This window comes from Leuciscus leuciscus (assembly GCF_965113295.1).
Source record: "Leuciscus leuciscus genome assembly, chromosome: 10".
NCBI lineage: Eukaryota > Metazoa > Chordata > Actinopteri > Cypriniformes > Leuciscidae > Leuciscus > Leuciscus leuciscus.
The window spans coordinates 1,232,136-1,245,426 of NC_138734.1; positions in this window are offsets into that span (position 1 = coordinate 1,232,136).

Sequence of the window (13,291 nt, forward strand, 5' to 3'; positions counted from 1 at the left end):
TGTGTCGCCGCTGCGACACACATTTCTAAAAGAGCTAGCGTCTTTTTAAAGATGCCTTCCTGCGGCTCGTGCAGAGCCACACTCAGCGACGGGGACCGCCACGTGATCTGCGTTTCCTGCCTGGGTGAGGAACATGCAGCTCTCGCGCTCGCTGACGGCGGATGCCCTCACTGCGAGCTGATGGCAATGGCGACTCTGAGGACTCGCCTAGCCGTCTTCACCGAGACTGCTCCCCCGCCCGCCGCGGCGTCGCGCCGTAAAAAGCGCCGTGCCCAGCGGGCCCCGGAACCCTCCCTCAGCCGCCAAAGCTCGCCGGTTCGCCCGCTTGCTTCCCCGGCTTCTTCTGTTTCGCTTCCTGACGGACAGCGGCCGCCGTCTGCCGCCGCTTCCGTTGATATCGCGGATGAGGAAGCCCTGCTGGGAGAGGATGATTCCTGCTCTATCCTGGCGTCAGGCAGTGAGGATTGGGCGGGCTCTGAGGACCCCGCGCCCCCTGCCCGCACTTCGTCAGGCAAAAGAGCTTCCATCGAGACGGAACTCATGCGAGTACTCGCACAGGCCGCGGCGAGCCTCGGCCTCGAGTGGTCTTCGCCTGAGCAGCCCGCTCACAACCGGCTGGATGGATTTTTCCTGCCTGGGGAGCGCGCTTCACCTGTGTCCAGACCGGCGCCCTTTCTTCCTGAGTTACACGAAGAAGTCGCCAAGTCCTGGAGCGCCCCCTATTCTGCTAGAGTGCGTCCTGCTGTTTCTTTGGCATTCTCCGCCGTTGACGATGCCAAGAACAAAGGATACCTCTCGCTGCCGCCGGTTGAAGAGGCGATAGCGGCCCACTTATGCCCGCCCTCCGCTGGACGGCGCGCTAAGCCGGCCCTACCCTCTAAAGCTTGCCGCACGACGTCGAGCTTGCTCCACCGCGCTTTCTCCGCCGCCGGGCAAGCTGCGTCAGCGTTGCATACCATGGCCACAGCCACCGTCCACTGCCTCCACTTCACAGCGCCGCCAGGCCAGAAGCGCGAGACCGCGCTCCCGCTCATCCGGTCGCCGCCCCGCAGGACGCGGCCCGCGACCTAAGGTTACGGTGAAGCCCGAGGCCCCGAAGTCGTCCTAGCACAGCTAGGAAAACGACGGTGTTCCAGTCCCGCTGCGGCCGGACTCACACCAAAGCTATTCGCTCGTCCAGTTCCAGAAAATGTGACTGTTCCAGTGTTTTCTGCAGCCAACAAGTCGGTTCTGTCACCCGCTTGCCTGCACACAAATGCCGTTTTCACGGCTACCCAGATAAATCCCCAAAAGAGCGTATTTTCTGGTGTCCCGGCCACGGCCGATGGTGTTTCGTGTGTAGTAAGAATGCCCACTGCCCAGTGCCCATCCCTACACATAAGCACAGCCTGTCACACAGGGCTCGCGCACATAAAACCGACTCAGGTCGGTTGCGCTTCAAACATGGTGAATGTGCCCACTACCCAGTGCCCACTAACACCACGTTACGCATGTCTCACGGTTTCTGTAAAAACGAAACCAACATGCACTCGCTTCACGCAAGCGAACGATGTTTTCGGTGTGATAAATGTGCCCGCTGTCCCGCGCCCACATCCACACATAGACATAACAGTTCCCACGGGAACCGCCCAGCCCTCCCCCTCGCGGTTAACCACCGTAGAGGAGTCGAGCGCGGGCAATCTGCCCGCTGTCATCAGCGCGCCCCATGCCTCAAATGTCACGAGCGACACGCTTGTGTTACAGCACACAGAAGCTTCTCCATCGCTGAGCGAGCGGAGCGCGCTTCGTATTCGACCCCTAGCTATCCATGCAGACGCATGAGCAAAGCTGCCCGGGGTTTCGAAGTGGGTGCTGAACATTATAAAAAGAGGCTATTCGCTGCAGTTTCGCCGACGCCCTCGCCGCTATGTGGCGCGCGTCGAGACCACGGTAAAAACAGAAGTAGCACATCTACTTCGAGCCGAAGTGACGAAACTATTGAGAAAAGGGGCCATAGAACCCCTCTCTCAAGATCAGAGCGAAGGAGGGCTATACAGCAGATACTTCCTGGTACCGAAAAAAGACGGGGGTCTCAGACCCATACTAGATCTAAGGCAACTGAACAAAGTGCTTGTGAAGCGACAGTTCAGGATGCTCACGACCAGGCAAATCCTTGTGCAGATTCGCCAAGGAGATTGGTTTGTGTCAAGACGTGTGAAAGACGCGTATTTTCAAATACAGATAGCGTCACGTCACAGGCGATTTTTGAGATTCGCCTTCGAGGGCCAGGCATATCAGTACACAGTCCTGCCGTTCGGTTTGTCCCTAGCACCCCGTACATTTACGAAGTGCATGGACGCGGCGCTCGCACCCCTCAGAATGAGAGGCATGCGAGTGCTGAATTATTTGGACGATTGGCTGATTCTAGCGCAATCTCGCGCAGTGCTCATAGAACACACGACCATTTTACTCGATCACCTCGAGGATTTGGGTCTGAGTGTCAATTGGGCGAAGAGCTCCCTGTCACCCAGTCAGAAAATATCTTTCCTGGGCACAGAACTGGACTCACTATCCATGATAGCGCGACTATCACAACGGCGCGCGGTAGACATTCGACGCACAGCGAACTCTTTTCGCTGCGGCGCGTCTGTCCCGCTCAAAAGATTTCAGAAGATGCTAGGTCTCATGGCCTCAGCATCGTCAGTACTCCAGCTGGGTCTGCTCCGCATGCGCCCGCTGCAGTTTTGGCTGAAAGCGCGAGTCCCACGCAAAGCGTGGGCACCCGGTTTGCTTCGCCTCAGGGTCAATCAGAAATGCGTTACAGCGCTGAAACCCTGGAAAGCGAACGACTGGTACCAATCAGGTGTAAGCCTGGGGACTTCCTCGAGGGTGAAAGTGGTGTCCACGGACGCGTCCACCTCGGGATGGGGAGCGCTGCTCGAGGGCAGACCGTTCTTCGGCCAGTGGTCAGAACGGGAGAAGCTCCTGCACATAAACTGCCTCGAAATGCTGGCAGTAGACAACGCGCTGACGCGTTTTTGTCCCCAAATAAAAGGTCACCACGTCTTGGTCCGCTCGGACAACATGTCTGTGGTATCCTACATAAATCGCCAGGGCGGCATCAGATCCGAGAAACTGTACAGGCTGGCAGAACGCCTCCTGGTATGGGCTCAGTGCAACCTGCGCTCGCTCAGAGCAGCGCACGTGCCAGGGATCATGAATATAGGACCAGACAGACTGTCCAGGAACAACGTTCCGGCAGGCGAATGGTCCCTACACCCACAGACAGTCCAACTGCTGTGGAAGAAATTCGGCAGAGCGGAAGTGGACCTGTTTGCGTCTCAAGAAAACGCTCACTGTCAAGAATTTTTCTCCAAGAGCAGGAGCGCGCTGGCCCATGTGTGGCCCCGCCGCCCGCTCTATGCTTTTCCCCCCGTCTCTCTCCTGCCTCAGGTGATAGAACGGATCAGGGAAGAAGGATGCTCAGTACTGCTGGTAGCACCGTTCTGGAAAAACCAACCTTGGTTCCCAGCCGTGATGCAGTTAGCAAGTACTGCCCCGTGGCCAGTACCAGTGAGGAGAGATCTCCTCTCACAGGCCCGCGGCTCGATCTGGCATCCTCACCCGGATCTATGGTCCCTTCATGTCTGGGCCATCAACGGGTACATGTTGGACTCCCTAAAGGAGTATTAAACACGATCACGCAGGCTAGAGCTCCGTCTACAAGACGACTCTATTCTTCGAAATGGTCAGTGTTTTCGGGCTGGTGCACAGCCCGTGGTGTGTCACCCACAAATTGTGATGTGACGGAGGTGCTTTCCTTCCTACAAGAGCTGTTGGATGGGGGCAGGGCCCCCTCCACGCTCAAAGTTTATGTGGCGGCTATAGCAGCGTTCTCAGAAACAACGCTTGGTCAGTCAATAGGAAGGAACGATTTAGTCATCCGCTTCCTTAAAGGAGCTAGGAGACTGAATCCTCCCAGACCTCCCTCAGTCCCCGTATGGGACCTTTCTACGGTTCTGGAAGCCATGAAAGGTGCGCCATTTGAGCCTTTACAGTCAATCGATTTGAAACACCTGTCTTTCAAAACGGTGTTTTTGCTGGCTCTCGCTTCGGTGAAGCGCATAGGGGATCTGCACGCGCTCTCTGTGAGCGCGGCGTGCATGGAGTTTGGGCCCAATGACTCAAAAGTTATACTCAAACCTAAGCACGGTTATGTTCCAAAATCCCTCAACACACCGTTTAGGGCGCAGATTATCTCTCTGTCAGCCCTACCGGTCCCTGATGAGGAAAGAGACGCGAGCCTCCTTTGCCCAGTCAGGGCATTACGAGCTTATGTGTCTCGCTCGTCTGTTTTCAGACAGACGGAACAGCTCTTTGTTTCGTTTAGCGGACGTTCTAAGGGACTAGCCGCGTCGAAACAGAGCCTATCCAGATGGATAGTTGATGCTATAGCGCTGGCATACGCCTCCAAGGGCATGCAGTGCCCTTTGGGTGTCAGAGCGCATTCCACAAGAGGCATGGCCTCTTCGTGGGCTTGGTCGAGTGGGATTGCCTTGCAAGATATTTGTATGGCGGCAGGCTGGGCCTCCCCGTCTACATTTGTAAGGTTCTATAACCTAGAGGTTCCCGCCCTGCAGGCCAGGCTGCTGTCGGTCTAGACTACCAGTATTATCTGACCTGATGCGTTCAGCTCAGAATGCTGCGTTTACTGAGCACAGCTCAATTTTCGACAGTTTAAAGCTGGGCAAACTGTGTAAGACCCACATTTTTTTCCATCAGTTCAGGCCGTACCCCGCCCTGTCTGTATGATGAAATTTGCGTCCCTTCGACGCTACTTTATGTGGAAAGTGAGGCTGCACCCCTCCTTCTTCCCGGACTCTCTGTGAGTTCACTGAGTGATTGTGCACTATATGTACCCCGGGCTTTCGCCCTTGGGTCTTTGGTGTCAGATCTCAGCACGCACGGCGTTTTACACTGGGTCCCCTAGCGTAAGATATCTTACGCAGTACGAGAGACCTCTCGTAAGAGAACGTACTCGGTTACTAACGTAACCTCGGTTCTCTCTAGAAGAGGGACCGAGTACTGCGTATCTTGCCGTGCATGCACACGCTCTGGTTGCTTCGATGATGAAAAACCAGATAATAGCTGCCTGCGAGCGATATTTATAGGCCTAGACCACGCCCATTTCGGCGGGACGTGACGCAGCGGGCGCGAAGTGCCCTGATTGGGTCTGACGTCACGCCAGGCCTCGCTCGATAGGCTGCTGCAGTTGCCGCAGAGCAGCCAATAGGCGCGCGAGCTGTCTCGCCTATGTCTGCATTGCTGCTGCAACGCGTTTTGCATTATTACAAAATTAAGGATAATTTTTGGCTTCAATATCTCGCGGAAAAAGGATTTTCCCCTAGCGTAAGATATCTTACGCAGTACTCGGTCCCTCTTCTAGAGAGAACCGAGGTTACGTTAGTAACCGAGTACGTTTTCTGGGTTATTTCACTGATGGGTTATTTCACTGCTGGGATATTTAACTGCTGGGTTACTTCACTGCTGGGTTATTTCACTGCTGGGTTATTTCACTGCTGGGTTACTTCACTGCTGGGTTATTTCACTGCTGGGTTATTTCACTGCTGGGTTTGCTGGGTTATTTCACTGCTGGATTATTTCACTGCTGGGATATTTCACTGATGGGTTATTTCACTGCTGAGATATTTAACTGCTGGGTTACTTCACTGCTGGGTTATTTCACTGCTGGGTTACTTCACTGCTGGGTTATTTCACTGCTGGGATATTTCACTGCTGGGATATTTCACTGCTGGGTTACTTCACTGCTGGGTTATTTCACTGCTGGCTTATTTCACTGCTGGGTTTGCTGGGTTATTTCACTGATGGGTTATTTCACTGCTGGGATATTTAACTGCTGGGTTATTTCACTGCTGGGATATTTCACTGCTGGGTTTGCTGGGTTATTTCACTGCTTGGTTATTTCACTGCTGGGATATTTCACTGCTTGGTTATTTCACTGCTGGGATATTTCACTGCTGGGTTATTTCACTGCTGGGTTTTCTGGGTTATTTCACTGCTGGGTTACTTCACTGCTGGGTTTGCTGGGTTATTTCACTGATGGGTTATTTCACTGCTGGGTTATTTCACTGATGGGTTATTTCACTGCTGGGTTATTTTACTGATGGGTTATTTCACTGCTGGGTTTGCTGGGTTCTCTTACGAGAGGTCTCTCGTACTGCGTAAGATATCTTACGCTAGGGGAAAATCCTTTTTCCGTGAGATATTGAAGCCAAAAATTATCCTTAATTTTGTAATAATGCAAAACGCGTTGCGGCAGCATGCAGACATAGGCGAGGCAGCTCGCGCGCCTATTGGCTGCTCTGCGGCAACTGCAGCAGCCTATCGAGCGAGGCCTGGCGTGACGCCAGACCCAATGAGGGTGCTTCGCGCCCGCTGCGTCACGTCCCGCCGAAACGGCCGTGGTCTAGGCCTATAAATACCGCTCGCAGGCAGCTATTATCTGATTTTTCATCCTTCAAGCGAAGCACACGCATCGCTGGAGCTGGAGAAGAAGCCGCGCCGTCTGAGAGAGAGCACCTTCAGCGGGACGAGTCACTGAAGTCGCTGGCCGCGCCGCCTTCCTTGCCTTCCTGCTGCGCTTTCCGGCGCTTATATCCTTTCATTACTCTGTACTCTGTGTGTGTGTTTCTAAAAGAGCTAGCGTCTTTTTCAAGATGCCTTCCTGCGGCTCGTGCAGAGCCACACTCAGCGACGGGGACCGCCACGTTGTTTGCGTTTCCTGCCTGGGTGAGGAACATGCAGTTCTCACGCTCGCTGACGGCGGATGCCCTCACTGCGAGCTGATGACCATGGCGACTCTGAGGACTCGCCTGGCTTTCTTCGCCGAGACTGCTCCCCCGCCCGCCGCGGTGTCTCGCCGTAAAAAACGCTGTGCCCAGCGGGTCCCGGAACCTTCCCCCAGCCGCCAAAGCTCGCCGGTTCGCCCACCTGCTTCACCGGCTTCGTCAGCTTCTCTTCCTGACGGACAGCGGCCGCTGTCTGCCGCCGCTTCCGTCGACATCGCTGATGAGGAAGCCCTGCTGGGAGAGGATGATTCCTGCTCTATCCTGGCGTCAGGCAGTGAGGATTGGGCGGGCTCTGAGGACCCCGCGCCCCCTGCCCGCACATCGTCAGGCAAGAGAGCGTCCATCGAGACGGAGCTCATGCGAGTACTCGCCTCGGCCTCGAGTGGTCTTCGCCCGAGCAGCCCGCTCACAACCGGCTGGATGGCTTTTTCCTGCCTGGGGAGCGCGCTTCGCCTGCGTCCAGACCAGTTGCTAAGTCTTGGAACGCCCCCTATTCAGCTAGAGTGCGTCCTGCTGTTTCTTTGGCATTCTCTGCAGTTGACGATGCCAAGAACAGGGGATACCTTTCGCTGCCGCCGGTCGAAGAGGCGATAGCGGCCCACTTATGTCCGCCCTCCGCTGGACGGCGCGCTAAGTTGGCCCTACCCTCTAAGGCTTGCGGCACAACGTCAAGCCTGCTCCGCCGCGCTTTCTCCGCCGCCGGGCAAGCTGCGTCAGCGCTGCACACCATGGCCACGTTACAGATCTTCCAGGCCGATCTCCTCCGAAAGCTGGATGAGGAAGGACCTGACGCGATCTGCGTGCCGGACTTAAGGAGTGCCACGGACCTCGCTCTCCGTGCTACTAAGTCCGCAGCGCAGGCCATTGGACGGAGTATGGCCTCTCTCACTGTGACCGAGAGACACCTGTGGCTGACGCTCTCAGAAATGGCCGAGTCCGAGCGCACCACGTTCCTCGACGCCCCGCTTTCCCCCACGGGCCTCTTTGGATCCTCCGTCAAGGATTTTGCGGAGAGATTCGCAGAGGTACAGAAAGCGTCACAGGCTATGAAGCACTTCCTCCCGAAGCGCTCCAGCTCTGCAGCAGGCCGTGCGAAATCGTCTGCACAGAGCTCACAGCCCCAGCCACCGTCCACTGCCGCCACTTCACAGCGCCGCCAGGCCCGAAGCGCGAGACCGCGCTCCCGCTCTTCCGGCCCCCGCCCTGCCATGCGTGGCCCGCGACCTAGGATTGCGGTAAAGCCCGAGGCCCCGAAGTCGTCCTAGCACGCCTAGGAAAACAACGGTGTTCAAGTCCCGCTGCGGCCGGACTCACACCAAAGTTATTCGCTCGTCCAGTTCCAGCAAATGTGACTGTTCCAGTGTTTTCTGCAGCCAACAAGCCGGTTCTGTCACCCGCTTGCCTGCACACAAATGCCGTTTTCACGGCTACCCAGATAAATCCCAAAAGAGTGTATTTTCTGGTGTCCCGGCCACGGCCGATGGTGTCTCATGTGTAGTAAGAATGCCCACTGCCCAGTGCCCATCTCTACACACAAGCACAGCACATAAAATCGACTCAGATCGGTTGCGCTTCAAACATGGTGAATGTGCCCACTACCCAGTGCCCACAAACACCACGTTATGCATGTCTCAAGGTTTCTGTAAAAACGAAACCAGCGTGCATTCACTTCACTCAAGCGAACAATGCTTTCGGTGTGATAAATGTGCCCGCTGTCCCGCGCCCACATCCACACATAGACATGACAGTTCCTACGGGAACCGCCCAGCCCTCCCCCTCGCGATTGACCGCCGCAGAGGAGTCGAGCGCGGGCAATCTGCCCGCTGTTATCAGCGCGCCCCATGCCTCAAATGTCACGAGCGCGACGCTTGTGTTGCAGCACACCGAAGCTTCTCCATCGCTGAGCGAGCGGAGCGCGCTTCGTATTCAACCCCTAGCTATTCATGCAGACGCATGGGCAAAGCTGCCGGGGTTTCGAAGTGGGTGCTGGACATTATAAAAAGAGGCTATTCGCTACAGTTTCGCCGACGCCCTCGCCGCTATGCGGCGCGCATCGAGACCACGGTAAAAGCAGAAGTAGCACATTTACTTCGAGCCGAAGTGGCGAAACTATTGAACAAAGGGGCCATAGAGCCTCTCTCTCAAGTTCAGAGCGAAGGAGGGCTATACAGCAGATACTTCCTGGTACCGAAAAAAGACGGGGGTCTCAGACCCATACTAGATCTAAGGCAACTGAACAGAGTGCTTGTGAAGCGACAGTTCAGGATGCTCACGACCAGACAAATCCTCGCGCAGATTCGCCAAGGAGATTGGTTTGTGTCAATAGATCTGAAAGACGCGTATTTTCAAATACAGATAGCGTCACGTCACAGGCGATATTTGAGATTCGCCTTCGAGGGCCAGGCATATCAGTACACAGTCCTGCCGTTCGGTTTATCCCTGGCACCCCGTACGTTTACGAGGTGCATGGATGCGGCGCTCGCACCCCTCAGAATGAGGGGCGTGTGAGTACTGAACTATTTGGACGATTGGCTGATTCTAGCGCAATCTCGCTCAGTGCTCATAGAACACACGACCATTTTACTCGATCACCTCGAGAATTTGGGTCTCAGTGTCAATTGGGCGAAGAGCTCTCTGTCCCCCAGTCAGACGATATCTTTCCTGGGCACAGAATTGGACTCGCTGTCCATGATAGCGTGACTATCACCACAGCGCGCGGTAGACATTCAGCGCACAGCGAACTTGTTCCGCTGCGGCGCGTCTGTCCCGCTCAAGAAATTTCAGAAGATGCTGGGTCTCATGGCTTCAGCATCATCAGTGCTCCAGCTGGGCCTGCTCCGCATGCGCCCGCTGCAGTTTTGGCTGAAAACGCGAGTCCCACGCCAAGCGTGGGCATCCGGTTTGCTTCACCTCAAGGTCAATCAGAAGTGCGTCACAGCTCTGAAACCTTGGAGAGCGAACGACTGGTACCAATCAGGTGTAAGCCTGGGGACTTCCTCGAGGGTGAGAGTGGTGTCCACGGACGCGTCCACCTCGGGATGGGGAGCGTTGCTCGAGGGCAGACCGTTCTTCGGCCAGTGGTCGGAACCGGAGAAGCTCCTGCACATAAACTGCCTCGAAATGCTGGCAGTAGACAACGCGCTGGCGCGTTTTTGTCCCCAAATAAAAGGACGCCACGTCCTGGTCCGCTCGGACAACATGTCTGTGGTGTCCTACATAAATCGCCAGGGCGGCCTCAGGTCCAGGAACCTGTACAGGCTAGCAGAACGCCTCCTGGTATGGGCTCAGCGCAACCTGCGCTCGCTCAGAGCAGCGCACGTGCCAGGGCTCCTAAATATAGGACCAGACAGACTGTCCAGGAACAATGTTCCGGCAGCCGAATGGTCTCTACACCCACAGACAGTCCAACTGCTGTGGAAGAAATTCGGCAGAGCGGAAGTAGACCTGTTCGCGTCTCAAGAAAACGCTCACTGTCCGGAATTTTTCTCCAAGAGCAGGGACGCGCTGGCTCATGTATGGCCCCGCCCCCTCTCTATGCTTTTCCCCCCCGTCTCTCTCCTGCCTCAGGTGATAGAGCGGATCAGGGAAGAAGGATGCTCAGTATTGCTGGTAGCACCGTTCTGGGAAAACCAACCTTGGTTCCCAGTCGTGATGCAGTTAGCAAGCACTGCCCCGTGGCCAGTGCCAGTGAGGAGAGACCTCCTCTCTCAGGCCCACGGCTCGATCTGGCATCCTCACCCGGAATTGTGGTCCCTTTATGTCTGGGCCATCAACGGGTACATGTTGAACTCCCTAAGGGAGTATTAAGCACGATCACGCAGGCTAGAGCTCCGTCTACGAGACGGCTCTACTCCTCGAAATGGTCAGTGTTTTCGGGCTGGTGCACAGCCCGTGGCGCGTCACCCACAGACTGTGGAGTGACGGAGGTGCTTTCCTTCCTACAAGAGCTGTTGGATAAGGGCAGGACGCCTTCCACGCTCAAAGTTTATGTGGAGGCTATAGCAGCGTTCTCAGGAACAACGCTTGGTCAGTCAATAGGAAGGAACGATTTAGTCATCCGCTTCCTTAGAGGGGCTAAGAGACTGAATCCTCCCAGACCTCCCTCAGTCCCCGTATGGGACCTTTCTACGGTTCTGGAAGCCATGAAAGGTGGACCATTCGAGCCTTTACAGTCAATTGATCTGAAACATCTGTCTTTCAAGACTGTGTTTCTGCTGGCTCTCGCTTCAGTGAAGCACATAGGGGACTTACACGTGCTCTCTGTGAGCGCGTCGTGCATGGAATTTGGGCCTAATGACTCAAAAGTTATACTCAAACCTAAGCACGGTTATGTTCCGAAATCCCTCAACACACCGTTTAGGGCGCAGGTTATCTCCCTGTCAGCCCTACCGGTCCCTGATGAGGAAAGAGACGCGGCCCTCTTTTGCCCAGTCAGGGCATTACGAGCTTATGTGTCTCGCTCGTCTGTTTTCAGACAGACGGAGCAGCTCTTTGTTTCGTTTAGCGGGCGTTCTAAGGGACTAGCCGCGTCGAAACAGAGCCTATCCAGATGGATAGTTGACGCTATAGCGCTGGCATTCGCCTCCAAGGGCATGCAGTGCCCGTTGGGTGTTAGAGCGCACTCCACGAGAGGCATGGCCTCTTCGTGGGCCTGGTCGAGTGGGATTGCCTTGCAAGATATTTGTACGGCGGCGGGCTGGGCCTCCCCGTCTACATGTATAAGGTTCTACAACCTAGAGGTTCCCGCCCTGCAGGCCAGGCTGATGTCGGTCTAAGTTAACCAGTATTATCTGACCTGATGCTATCAGCTCAGAATGCTGCGTCTACCGAGCACAGCTCGATGATCGACAGTGAAAAGCAGTAGCACGAGATGTGCCTGGGCAAACTGTGTAAGACCCACATTTCCCCATCAGTTCAGGCCGTACCCCGCCCTGTCTGTATGATGAAATTCGCGTCTAAGCGACGCTGCCATATGTGGAAGAGTGCGGCTTCGCCCCTCCCTCTTCCCGGACTCCCTGTGAGTTCCCTGGGTGATTGTGCACTATATGTACCCCGGGCTTTCGCCCTTGGGTCTCTGGTGTCAGATCTCAGCATGCACAGCGTTTTGCATTGGGTCCCCTAGCGTAAGATATCTTACGCAGTACGAGAGACCTCTCGTAAGAGAACGTACTCGGTTACTAACGTAACCTCGGTTCTCTCTAGAAGAGGGAACGAGTACTGCGTATCTTGCCGTGCATGCACACGCTCTGGTTGCTTCGATGATGAAAAACCAGATAATAGCTGCCTGCGAGCGGTATTTATAGGCCTAGACCACGCCCGTTTCGGCGGGACGTGACGCAGCGGGCGCGAAGCACCCTCATTGGGTCTGGCGTCAAGCCAGGCCTCGCTCGATAGGCTGCTGCAGTTGCCGCAGAGCAGCCAATAGGCGCGCGAGCTGCCTCGCCTATGTCTGCATGCTGCCGCAACGCGTTTTGCATTATTACTAAATTAAGGATAATTTTTGGCTTCAATATCTCGCGGAAAAAGGATTTTCCCCTAGCGTAAGATATCTTACGCAGTACTCGTTCCCTCTTCTAGAGAGAACCGAGGTTACGTTAGTAACCGAGTACGTTATTTCACTGATGGGTTATTTCACTGCTGGGTGATTTCACTGATGGGTTATTTCACTGCTGGGTTATTTCACTGCTGGGTTACTTCACTGCTGGGTTTGCTGGGTTATTTCACTGATGGGTTATTTCACTGCTGGGTGATTTCACTGATGGGTTATTTCACTGATTGGTTATTTCACTGCTGGGTTATTTCACTGCTGGGTTTGCTGGGTTATTTAACTGCTGGGTTATTTCACTGCTGGGTTACTTCACTGCTGGGTTTGCTGGGTTATTTCACTACTTGGTTATTTCACTGCTGGGATATTTCACTGATGGGTTACTTCACTGCTGGGATATTTCACTGCTGGGTTTGCTGGGTTATTTTACTGCTGTGTTATTTAACTGCTTGGTTATTTCACTGCTGGGTTTGCTGGGTTATTTCACTGCTTGGTTATTTCACTGCTGGGTTATTTCACTGCTGGGTTTGCTGGGTTATTTCACTGCTGGGTTTTTTCACTGCTGAGTTATTTCACTGCTGGGTTATTTCACTGCTGGGTTTTTTAACTGTTGGGTTTGCTGGGTTATTTCACTGCTTGGTTATTTAACTGCTGGGTTATTTCACTGCTGGGGTTTTTTAACTGCTGGGTTATTTCACTGCTGGGTTATTTCACTGCTTGGTTATTTAACTGTTGGGTTTGCTGGGTTATTTCACTGCTTGGTTATTTAACTGCTGGGTTATTTCACTGCTGGGTTTTTTGACTGTTGGGTTTGCTGGGTTATTTCACTGCTTGGTTATTTAACTGCTGGGTTATTTCACTGCTGGGTTTTTTAACTGTTGGGTTTGCTGGGTTATTT